Raw genomic sequence first — 10,888 nt, 5'->3', positions numbered from 1 at the left:
TGGCATTTATCACAGTGTCAGCCCTAAAACTTAGTTTGAAAATGAATAAATGGATGGACAGATAGATAGCTGGATGGATGAGTGAGTGAATGAATGAATGAATACACAAGTACAGATAAGCAATCCAAGAGAAACAATATAGGGCATGTTATGCTTTAATGAATACTAATTAGTAGTGAGCATCAATTGGAATCTCTTCTATGTTTTGGTGAACAGTACCAACCTGAAACTTCATGGTTACAGCCACCAGTTTGAGGAAATAATATAATAAAAACATGATTGAATCTTGCTGCTCCTGCTGAATGAAGGACAACTGGACATCTAGTCTATGTTTGTCAAACTGGCTGTTCCCAATAAAATTTAGATCTGAAATTAGAAAATCTCACCTTTGGTTTGGCTCTTCTTTTGAAAAAAGAAGGTAGATACATTACCAAATGAAGCAAGAATTGATTTCTTTTATAAGTAATTAAAACAGTCCCAAATAATATAGCATCCATTTAAATAGATTCATTTAAAGAAATTAAGCAGCATCATAAAAAGCTTCTGCTAGTACTTTAATTAAAAGATTCTTAAGAAGAGCCTTTTAGACATCTTCTGCATTGTCTCACTTCGCCAATTTCAGACTCAATCTCTTATCTTACATTTTCTTCTTTTAATGCTACATTATTTCTGTGTAATTATTTCTCTATTTATTTTTGTCCAATCTTATATTTCTTGGTGCTTTCTTTATTCCCAGGTGTTTCTATAAGAAGCCTATAACTCTTTTCAAGAACCTTATCTACTCACTCCTGTTTTAACGCAACAAGTCATGCTCTTTCTTTAAATCTCTGTATATATTTAACATACTGTTGGAATTTTAATTACACAAAAGCAATGAACTACTATAATGTCATATATTTAACAATCATCATACGTTGCCTGTTGGAAGGTGGCTTGCAACTAATTTTTTTTTTTTTAACAGAGCCTCACTCTTTTGCCAGACTGGAGTGCAGTGGCATGATCTCGGCTCACTGCAACCTCTCCCTCCTGGGTTCAAGAGATTCTCCTCCCTCAGCCTCCGGAGTAGCTGGGACTACAGGTGCATGCCACCACGCCCAGCTAATTTTTGTATTTTTAGTAGAGATGGGGTTTCGCCATGTTGGCCAAGAGGGTCTCGAACTCCTGAGCTCGTGATCCGCCCGCCTCAGCCTCCCAAAGTGCTGGGATTACAGGCGTGAGCCACCGTGCCCAGCTGCAACTAATTCTCTAAATTTGCTCCTGGTCAAGATTCAGCTTATATTATAATGTTGCTTAGAATATTTGTTTGTGTGTGAGCTCACACTGGCCTGCAAAACTCCCAAAATATTAGTATAGTTCATTTTAGTTTTATAAGCATTTACTGAGGAGCTATCATTTGTTAGTCACTCTGTTAGTTCTCTTTTATCAAGTGGATCAAAATATATAATGAGAGATGGATATAGGAAAAGGCAATTGCAATAGTCTCTCACAGAGATATGCACGATAAGTAGGGAAAACAAGAATGAGCAAAATCCTCAAGTTATCTGACAATATATTAATAGGAACTATGATTATTCTCTATAACTTGTAATAAGTTATTACACACCTGTAATCCCAGCACTTTGGGAGGCCGAGGCGGGTGGATCATGAGGTCAGGAGATCGAGACCACGGTGAAACCCCGTCTCTGCTAAAAAAAATACAAAAAATTAGCCGGGCGCAGTGGCGGGCGCCTGTAGTCCCAGCTACTCGGAGAGGCTGAGGCAGGAGAATGGCGTGAACCCGGGAGGCGGAGCTTGCAGTGAGCCGAGATCGCGCCACTGCACTCCAGCCTGGGCGACAGAGCAAGACTCCATCTCAAAAAAAAAAAAAAAAAAAAAAAGTCAATACAGACCATTTTGCATTTTGCATTCTTTTGTAACAGCTGCAGAGCATGTATTTCATTATTTATATGCAACATAATTCACTTACACAGATCCCTTTTGGTGAACATTTAAATTATTCCTGCTTTTTTATTCAAATGGTACTGTGGCACACAATTTTCGACATATATCTGCTCTGTTTGCTCCTTTTTCTTTGAGATAAATTCTAAGAGTCTGTGGGTCAAAGGCAGGGCTATCACATTGAATTATTCCAGAAGACATCATTCTTGTCGTAATCTAAGGGTATAGTATCTCTAAAATTATATAGTGCATATCCTCCAACTTTAACGCTCTTAAACATTATGTTATACTGCTTCTTGATATGTGCTATACATAGTTCTCAGTGTTTCACATGCAAAAACTCATTTTTTTAAACAACATCATGAAATGGGTATTTTATGCCCATTTTACAGATGAGATATGTAATGCTTATAGGGTTAAATGATGTGTACATATTCATATTAAACTTTCAATGAATGATATGTGAATTTTGGTAGATAAATACAATGGAATGTCAATTGTAGAAAATCAGGAACTACAAAATATGCTTCAAAACCTGGTGCCAGAGCACCTCTTGGGAGACAAATAAATTAATATTGAGTCTGCAAAAATGTATTGTAAAGAAACAAAGAAAAAAAAACCTACTAATGAAATTCCCTACCACGGATCCACTGAATTCACTGTATCAGAGGGAAATGGAATGAAACTCTCAGGCCAGCAGTGGAAACTGTAAATCTGGGGCTTGTGTCACGGCATTAAATTATAGTGTCAGAAATAAGGATCTAAACCCGTCAGTGGTATAAATAACTGAAAAGAGATTACAGTCTAAAACGAGCTGCATACATATTTAAAAAGTGCTGTGTATACCGCTTGGAAAAACATATGATGCTAAATCTAATAGCCCCATCTTGCTTCCTAGCTCTTGAGCAGTAATTTAAAGGCCCAGAATCTTGAAAGGGGACAGAAAGGACCATGAATATCCTGAACACATGTAAAGTTAAGATATAGTAATGACTGCTATGGTATAAATGAAGGGCCATCTCTTAGAGCCATGCTATTCTTTATTCTGTAATAAATGATGTTTATTATATTAAATAAATAAGATAGTCCTGCATATCTCATGTTTTAAGAATAAGCCCTTGTGTGTCTTTCTACCCTCTTGTCTTTTTTATAGGGTGCAAGGACAGAGCTCTTAAAGTTCATTTCAGGTTCAAATGGATTATATAAATACATATCCACGTAGACTTTTTATTTTTATCTTAAAGCCACAACAGTAGATTCATCTTATTGCTGTTATAATTGCCTACAATATCACTATATTTTATTATGGAGAAAAAATAGAATTTTTATTAGTTGTCTTTGGCATAAAGAATAATAAAAATGCCCTTTCAAAAAATAATTCAAAATTATGAAGTATTAGTTTCATTCCTATTTAATGATATTCACTAAAGATCTCTCTGAAAAAAAGCATATTTTCAAGAGAAATTGGGAGAGAAAGCAACCTGATCAGGAAAGAACATTTATTTTAAAAGTTTTTTATTTCTCATATGAAATGACATTTCTATGAGCAATTGAAGTGTAGATGCTCTTAGTTGGTAAGTTAAAGTTGAAAGCTTCTAAATGTTACCTTTAAACATTCAAAAATTGGTTGTTTAGTTGTTTTATCATAAATAGGTTTATTGCTGAGTACTTTGGGAAAAAAAATATGTTAGGAAAGAGAGTTCTGAATCTTCCTGAAACATCACTTCCCTTTGTATCTTTCCATTGGGAAGAATTTAAAACATTTATGCAATTATGCTCAGAATCTTCACTGAATTACTGGAAGACTCCCACACAAATTTACAGTTTACAAAAATGCTGGAAGAAATTGAAATGTTGGCATATATTAGGTTTCAGCAAGTAAAGCAAAGTGGCTAATTTATGTCAGTCAGGCCAGAGGATAGGTATATGTGGAGAACTCTTTTCACTTGAAATGCGGTATTAATGGTTAAGAAGGGATACATACCGGGAACCCAAATCCCATCCCAGGCCTTTTCTTCTACTACACTATGCTTGCCTCCTCTACTGCCAGTTCCGATGGCATTTCCAAGCACTTCTCTATAAATCAACTCCTGTTCAATAGGATTCTGGATGGAAACAGATGGTACACCCAAAAAGAAAGAGAGAGAGAGAGAAGAACTCTTTACAAATTTGTGCAGAGAGATAAGGAAATCAACAAGAGATAGCTAAAAGCACTCATGCATGAACTATTTTAGGGAGTCTTTGTCACTCAACTGGATGACCAAAAGGACAGTGGAAGGGAGACTTTCTGGAAGTTGTGGCCACGGGAGTTAAATCATCTGATAGAAACTGTGGTCATTGGTAGACGAACATAGCCACTGTCCCTATCAAGGCACTACTCTCCCATGATCTGTCAGGGAGAAGGTGAGGGAAATCAATAGCCTAAAATCTCTGTTCTTGCCTCTCCTGAGCCTACAAAAGTAAAAGCAGTCTTTTGAATGGCAAAGAATAGATCTGGTATCAATTTTGCCACCCACCACTACCAATGTCTTTCTTTAAGTGAGAAACATACATACAATCTATGTTACCACAAAGAGAAAACAGTCATGTTAGTCACTGTGTCACCGCAGGGTATTCACTTCAGTGACATTCAGTGATATCATTGAAATCTCATTATGAAACTAGCCACCATCTGTGCTCGACATATAAGAAAGCTGGGCCAAGCATGGTGGCTGACACCTGTAATCCCAGCACCTTGAGAGGCCAACGCAGGAGGACTGCTTTAAGCCAGGAAATTCAGGCTGCAGTGCCTGAATTGAATCACTGCACTCAAGTCTGGGTGAAAGAGTGAGAAGAAAGAAAGAGAGAAAGAAAGAAAGAAGAAAAAAGAAAGGAAAGGAAGAGTAAAAGAGAGAGAAAGAAAGGAGTCAGAGAGAAGGTTGTGTGTGAGGATATTGTTAGAGTAGAGAAAATGGTTTAAGTCACTAACCCGCTGTGATTGTCCCTGCCTCTGTAGCTGGTCACAAAAATTAGGCTGATAATCATGGATCATCATTCCACTTACTTTTTTCCATTCCTTTGGCCTTCTGTCAGAACTTAGCTGCTAGAGCTATTTAATCTGGTGGGATAACCTTAGTTGTCTCAAGCTTACAGTTCCTTGTGGCATTCTTCATAGGACTCATTTACCTAACCCATCTCTCAACTTATTTCTATGGAAATGGCCAAAGAATTATAAGTACCAAGGACAATTTGAATTTACTTGAGAAATGATAGTTTATTCAGTAAATGGTGCTATGACAGTTGGTTAACCAGTACTCAAATAAAAAGCATTTAATCCCTACCTCATACCATAAAACAACAAATTCCAAATAAACTTAAAATAAGATCATTTAATAGAAGTTTAAAGAAAAGTTAATATGTATTAATGTAGCCTAAAGGGAAGCTTTTCTAGGCTTTTAAGGAAAAGAAAAAATTATAAATAAAAATTGAATCATAAATTATGAAAAGAATATAAGGGTGAGCCAAAAATAATATAAGTAAATTTTAAGCCAAATACTAGCTTAAACCAACCTAATAACCAACCTAGTAACAATAACACATACACACACACACACACACACACACACACACACACACACACAGTGAGAGAGAGAGAGAGAACTGTTTCCTAATATAGGACAAAATTGAATATCTGCTAACACAAACAAAAATATGTCCCCAATAAAAGCATATAAGACAGCAAGAAAAGTTGAGCAAAGATAAAAAAAAAAACAAATGGTCAATAAGTACATTAAGATGTCCAAATCTATTGTTACTAAATGAAGGCAATTTAAAGCAGCACTGAAAATATTTTAATTTATCATATTAACATTACATTAAGTGGAATAAATGCAGCATAAAAGTGAAACTACTCTGTTATTATATTTTTAAAATGTTAAGATTATGATCTCAAGGTAATAATAATAATGGTCATTTAAAATTTTAACACAGGTTTGCATTTTTTTTGATTAATTTTTTTTATTTTTATTGTACTTTAAGTTTTAGGGTACATGTACACAATGTGCAGGTTTGTTACATATGTATACATGTGCCATGTTGGTGTGCTGCACCCATTAACTCGTCATTTAGCATGAGTGCAGCAAAACAACATGGCACATGGATACATATGTAATAAACCTGCACATTGTGCACATGTACCCTAAAACCTAAAGTATAATAATAAAAAAAAAAACACTTAGCATGGTCACCTCATGTCTCTGCTGATTTACCTGGCCCTCTTCTGAACTCATAGAAAATATTGGGTTTTTTTTTTTGTACCCCAGCATATATGACATCATCTTATTATTTTTGGAATATTTTGTAGGGTTTTTGTATTAATAAAATTTACTTAATTGTAATTTTATAGAATGTAATTTGTGACCTGGTTGTTGAACAAACTTCTAACAAAATTTCCTGAAATTTTAAAAAGCAGTTCTGATGAGTCAGTACAAAATCAGCTCTATCACAAAACTTTGTAACTCATATAACCAAAAGCTCTTTAGGGTTCCCTCAATTATTGTTTTTAGTTGCATTTTTGAAAGAGATATATAGTATTTGTACATATTTATGGGGTACATGTGATATTCTGATACATGCATGGAATATGTAATGATCAAGTCAGGTATTCCGGATATCCATAATCTCAAACATTTATTATTTCTTTACATTCAAAACATTTCAAATCTTCTATTCTATTTTAAAACAGAATATATATTGCCGTTAACTGTAGTCATTCTATTGTTCTATCAAACACTAGAACTGCCTCTTCCATCTAACTCTACATAAATAACCATTAACCAACCTCTCTGCATACTTCACTTTCTACATTCTTTCCGTTCTTTGGTAAGTATCATTCTACTCTTTCTCATTTGTGTGTGTGCTTTACCACTAAGTATTACACTTTAATGTGTTTTCATGATGGTAGGTATCACCCTTTTATTTTCAGATGTATGACTCTCTTGAGCATTGTTTTGTGGGGCCAGTCTGGAGGTGATAAATTCTTTCAAGTTTTCCTAGTCTTGAAAAGATTCCATTTCTCCCTGAAATGTAGTTTTTCTGGGTATGGTATTCTTGCTTGACATTTCCCTTTCAGCATTTTGAATATATTATCCCATTCTCACCTCCGCTGTGAGGTTTCTGCTGAGAAATCTGCCATTGGTTTGATGGGGATTCCTTTATATGTGACTTCATGCCTTTCATTTGCTGTCTTTAGATTTCTCTCTTTGTCTCTGACTTTTGAAAGTTTGATGATAATGTGCCTGGGAGAAGACGTTTTTTGGTTGTATTTATTTGGGGATACTTGAGCTCTTTGCATCTGGATATCTAACTCTCTTGTAAGGGTTGTGAAGTTTTCAGGGGTATTATTATTATTATTATTATTATTAAATAGGCTTTCTATGATGTCTCCCATCTGTACTCCTTTTAGCACAATCCCAAAAATAAAATATTGGGTTACTTAACTGTGTTCCTTTGTCACTTAGGCTTTCTTCATTATTTTTTATTCCTTTTTTTTCTTTTTGTTTGACTTTAAATTCAGAAATTTTTTTCCCTGCTTGATTTGATCTATTGTTGAAGCTCTGGATTACATGTTTTATTTCATTTATGAATTAGTTCAAGTATTTCTGTTTGGTTCTTTTTTATGTTATGTAACTTGTTGAATCTATATTTCAGATCCTAAATTGTTTTTAAATTTTCTTTTGTTGTTTATCTGTATTCTCTTGTACCTCACAAGCTTCTTTAATGTCATTATTTGAATTCTTTTTCAGCCATTTCATAGAGTCTGATTTTTTTCAGGTATTTCATAAATCTTTGTTGGAATCTGTTGCTGAAGAACTATTGTGGTCATTTGGAGGCCTCACATTTTCTTCCTTTTTTATGTTTTTCATGCCCTCAGTTTATATGTGCACATTTGGCATAACAGTTGCTTCTTTCCAATTATTTTGTATGAGCTTTTGTAGGAAAAGCCTTTTTCCTGAAGATATATCTATAGTATTGCTTGATTAAAGTATTTTAGCTTTGATTTTGGGTGAGTACAGCAGTGTAGTGTCTTTGTATGAGTTCTTTGGCTGTAATCAGCATCAGTGGTGTCTGTGAGTTCCTCAGTGGCTTAGGCTGTAGTTGTTAGTGGAGTATGTGGTAAGGCTTTGCTGTGGATGGGTGAAACCCAGTGGTGATGGTGGCGAGCCAAACATGCCTGTCCTTTGGTCCACAGGTGGCATACATGAGTACCAGTGACAGTGGGTCCAGACAGGCCAATTCTTGGGTTTTCAGGTGACTTCTTTGGGTGCTGGTAGTATCAGTGTTGAGCCAGGCAGGTAGCTGGGTAACTGAGCTACTGGGAAGCATGTGTGGTATTAGCAAATACAGTAGCAGTGGCAGGCCAACACTTGGGCTCCCAGGTGGCATGCACTAGTGCTTGCAATCATAGTGACAGCCTGGATAGGCCAGTCACCAGACCCCCAAGTGGCCTGTGTGAGTACCCGCAGTGGTGGTGGCATCAGGATGTGTGAATCTATCCTCAGGCCCCCAGGAGGAGTATGTATGTGGACACTAGCAGTGGTAAGTGGGGCGAGGCAATTACCAGGCCCCCACTCAGTGTGCTCTGGCACTGACGATGAATGGGCTTGACTTATTGTCAGGCCTACCGATCGTGAATCTGCATGCCCATGGCAACAGATGGGGCAGATGGATTCCCAGGCCCATGGATGGTACACTCAGACCCACAGTGTTGGACTGTGTTTGGCAGGGCAGGGTGATCTCCAGGGCCTGGTGTATTCAGGTGCCAGTGGTAGGCAGGCTGGGTCTTTCGTCAAGTCTCCTGATGGGGTTGGTCTCCAGGCCTACTGATGGTGCATGCTAGTGTCTGGTATCCCTGCTGCTGGGAGACAGCATTGCTCTCAGTGGTAGGAACCCCTCCTGGCAGCTCTCAGGCTTTGGGGAGAGCATATTTTAGCTCTCTTTGTTTTAAGGGCATCCTTCTCAGTGCACTTTACCACATGTTCCCTGAGGTGTATGATACTATGGTCCAGAGTGCTGGGGATCTGGACACACTGCTGGATATAGCCAGCATTGCACTGCTGCAGCCCTCTGGATTGATATGGGGTATATCATTGGGGGTCTAGAATGGGTAAAATAGGGTATATTGGGCCCCAGGGTAAAATGCAGTGTAGTGAAGGCTGGCCTTTCCAAATGGTGCCATGCTGCAGCTCTTTAGCTCCAAGTGGTGTGTAGGATCCAGCATGAACTCCCTCTTTGGAAAAATGCTGTTACACAGACTCCAGGCAGCTCTCTATACAAGTCTAAGGGCACTAGAGGACCAAGGAACTCTCCTGTGGCTAGGATTACAGGAGTCTGTGATGGAACTGTAGACCACTGGGTATCTCTCACTTACCCTTTCCCCATATTGTGAAGCCACTCTGAGCTCCCAGTGAATCTTGGCCATTTGGCTGCCTCACTTCTCCCTCCTTTCATGCCTTACAAGTTCATTATCACTTCCTTGCTAAATTCCAGTGTTCTTTGTTAAATGATCTATTCGCTGTGTGATTATCTACTTGCTCTTTTGGTCCTTTTCATGGTGACTACTGGATGCCTCTAGTCAGCCATCTTGAAGCCTCTCCCCTCAAAAATGTTAAAAGCATAAACTCGTTCTGAGATCCAAAGTTTGAGAGCCACTGTTATAAGAATGATCTGTAAACTGAAAGCTGGTGAAAGGTAATCAAGACTGGCGATTGGATGAAAGAAGAAATTTAAGAGGGAAAAGTGTGCTGAGCAATGAGAAGGGAATCAGGAGCCACAGAGAGGGGATTTTGTTAGCCTTGGTAAATATTTCTTTTCTTTTCCTACAAAATGGCTACCACTTTGAGTGTAAAGCTATATTTTATTTTCTTATTTATCTTTATATCCATAATATATACAATACAATCAAGTCTGTTGTTGCTGAATTACTATTTCTTATGTAGAATCAATCTACAACATCAAAGAAATTTCAAAAACTTTTTGCCTAGAAACCAGGGCTGCTTCAAAAGTGAATAATCTTTATTTAAGTAAATATTCAGCCAAACTGTCTCCTCAGAGAAGAGTGTTTTTGTCTAAACCTATATTGTTGAATTAAGTTTAAAGTTCAAAGACTTTATTTCAAATTTATGGATTATGACTAATATATTGTCAATTATAGTGTAGTCTAACCAAGAGCATTGTGCACAGAGAGAACTCATAACTGTGTGTATAAGGGGATTGGGAAGCCTGGGTGATGAGAGCACTATGCTATGAAAGTGATTGCCACTTAACAAATATCTATCTGTCTGTCTATCCATCTACACATACACACATAGACACACATACACACCCACACCTATACTATTTTAAATAGGAATATAGTCTGAGAGAAAACTAAAGCAGTAAAGTTGGATAGAAAGTATGAGAGGTGGAAGGTCTCATGTTTATTTAGGTTTATTAGATTTTGTATTCGATTTACTGTTATTAGGTTTTTTCAGAGAAGGCCAAACTGATACATTTACATTTGAATAGAAGCCTAAGGGAGTGAAAGAGCTGTCACAGACATATCAGGTCCACATTTCGAAACAAAGATCTTTGCACCTGGTGTACTTGAAAAGTCTCCTGTCATTTTAAGAATAGGAATCTCATAACCTCAAAAAGGTTTCCAGCAGTAAAAAGTTATTTTTGCTTATTTCATTAAGACTTAGATCTCTGATATGCCCTCTGTCAGTTATGGGCTTCAACTCTCAGTTCATTCATGGTATTAGTTACCTACTTTTGGTTCTGAGCTACATGTACCAATTTCCTAGCACATCAGTCGTAAGTGTCATCTCTGAAACTACATGCAGGGCAAGGCCCAGGGCACACGAGAGTCAGAGAGCCATTTGTGGAAAACAACACCTCAAATTCTAGTCTGTTCTTCAATTCTTGGTCTGGA

The 10,888-nt window shown here is 37.2% G+C and overlaps 1 long non-coding RNA gene across 1 annotated transcript in view; it reads right to left on the bottom strand.

Annotated features, from left to right (window-relative positions):
* Positions 1 to 217: 217 nt before the first annotated feature.
* Positions 218 to 10,888, bottom strand: part of LOC105739097 — a 496,370-nt gene continuing 485,699 nt past the window's right edge. The window contains exon 7 of the long non-coding RNA XR_001114967.1: positions 218 to 366. This is a non-coding gene — a long non-coding RNA (uncharacterized LOC105739097). The remainder of the gene's footprint in view (positions 367 to 10,888) is intronic.

The sequence above is a fragment of the Nomascus leucogenys genome, chromosome 15 (genome assembly GCF_006542625.1).
Source record: "Nomascus leucogenys isolate Asia chromosome 15, Asia_NLE_v1, whole genome shotgun sequence".
In the NCBI taxonomy this organism is placed as follows: domain Eukaryota; kingdom Metazoa; phylum Chordata; class Mammalia; order Primates; family Hylobatidae; genus Nomascus; species Nomascus leucogenys.
This window is presented reverse-complemented; position numbering and strand designations above follow the sequence as displayed.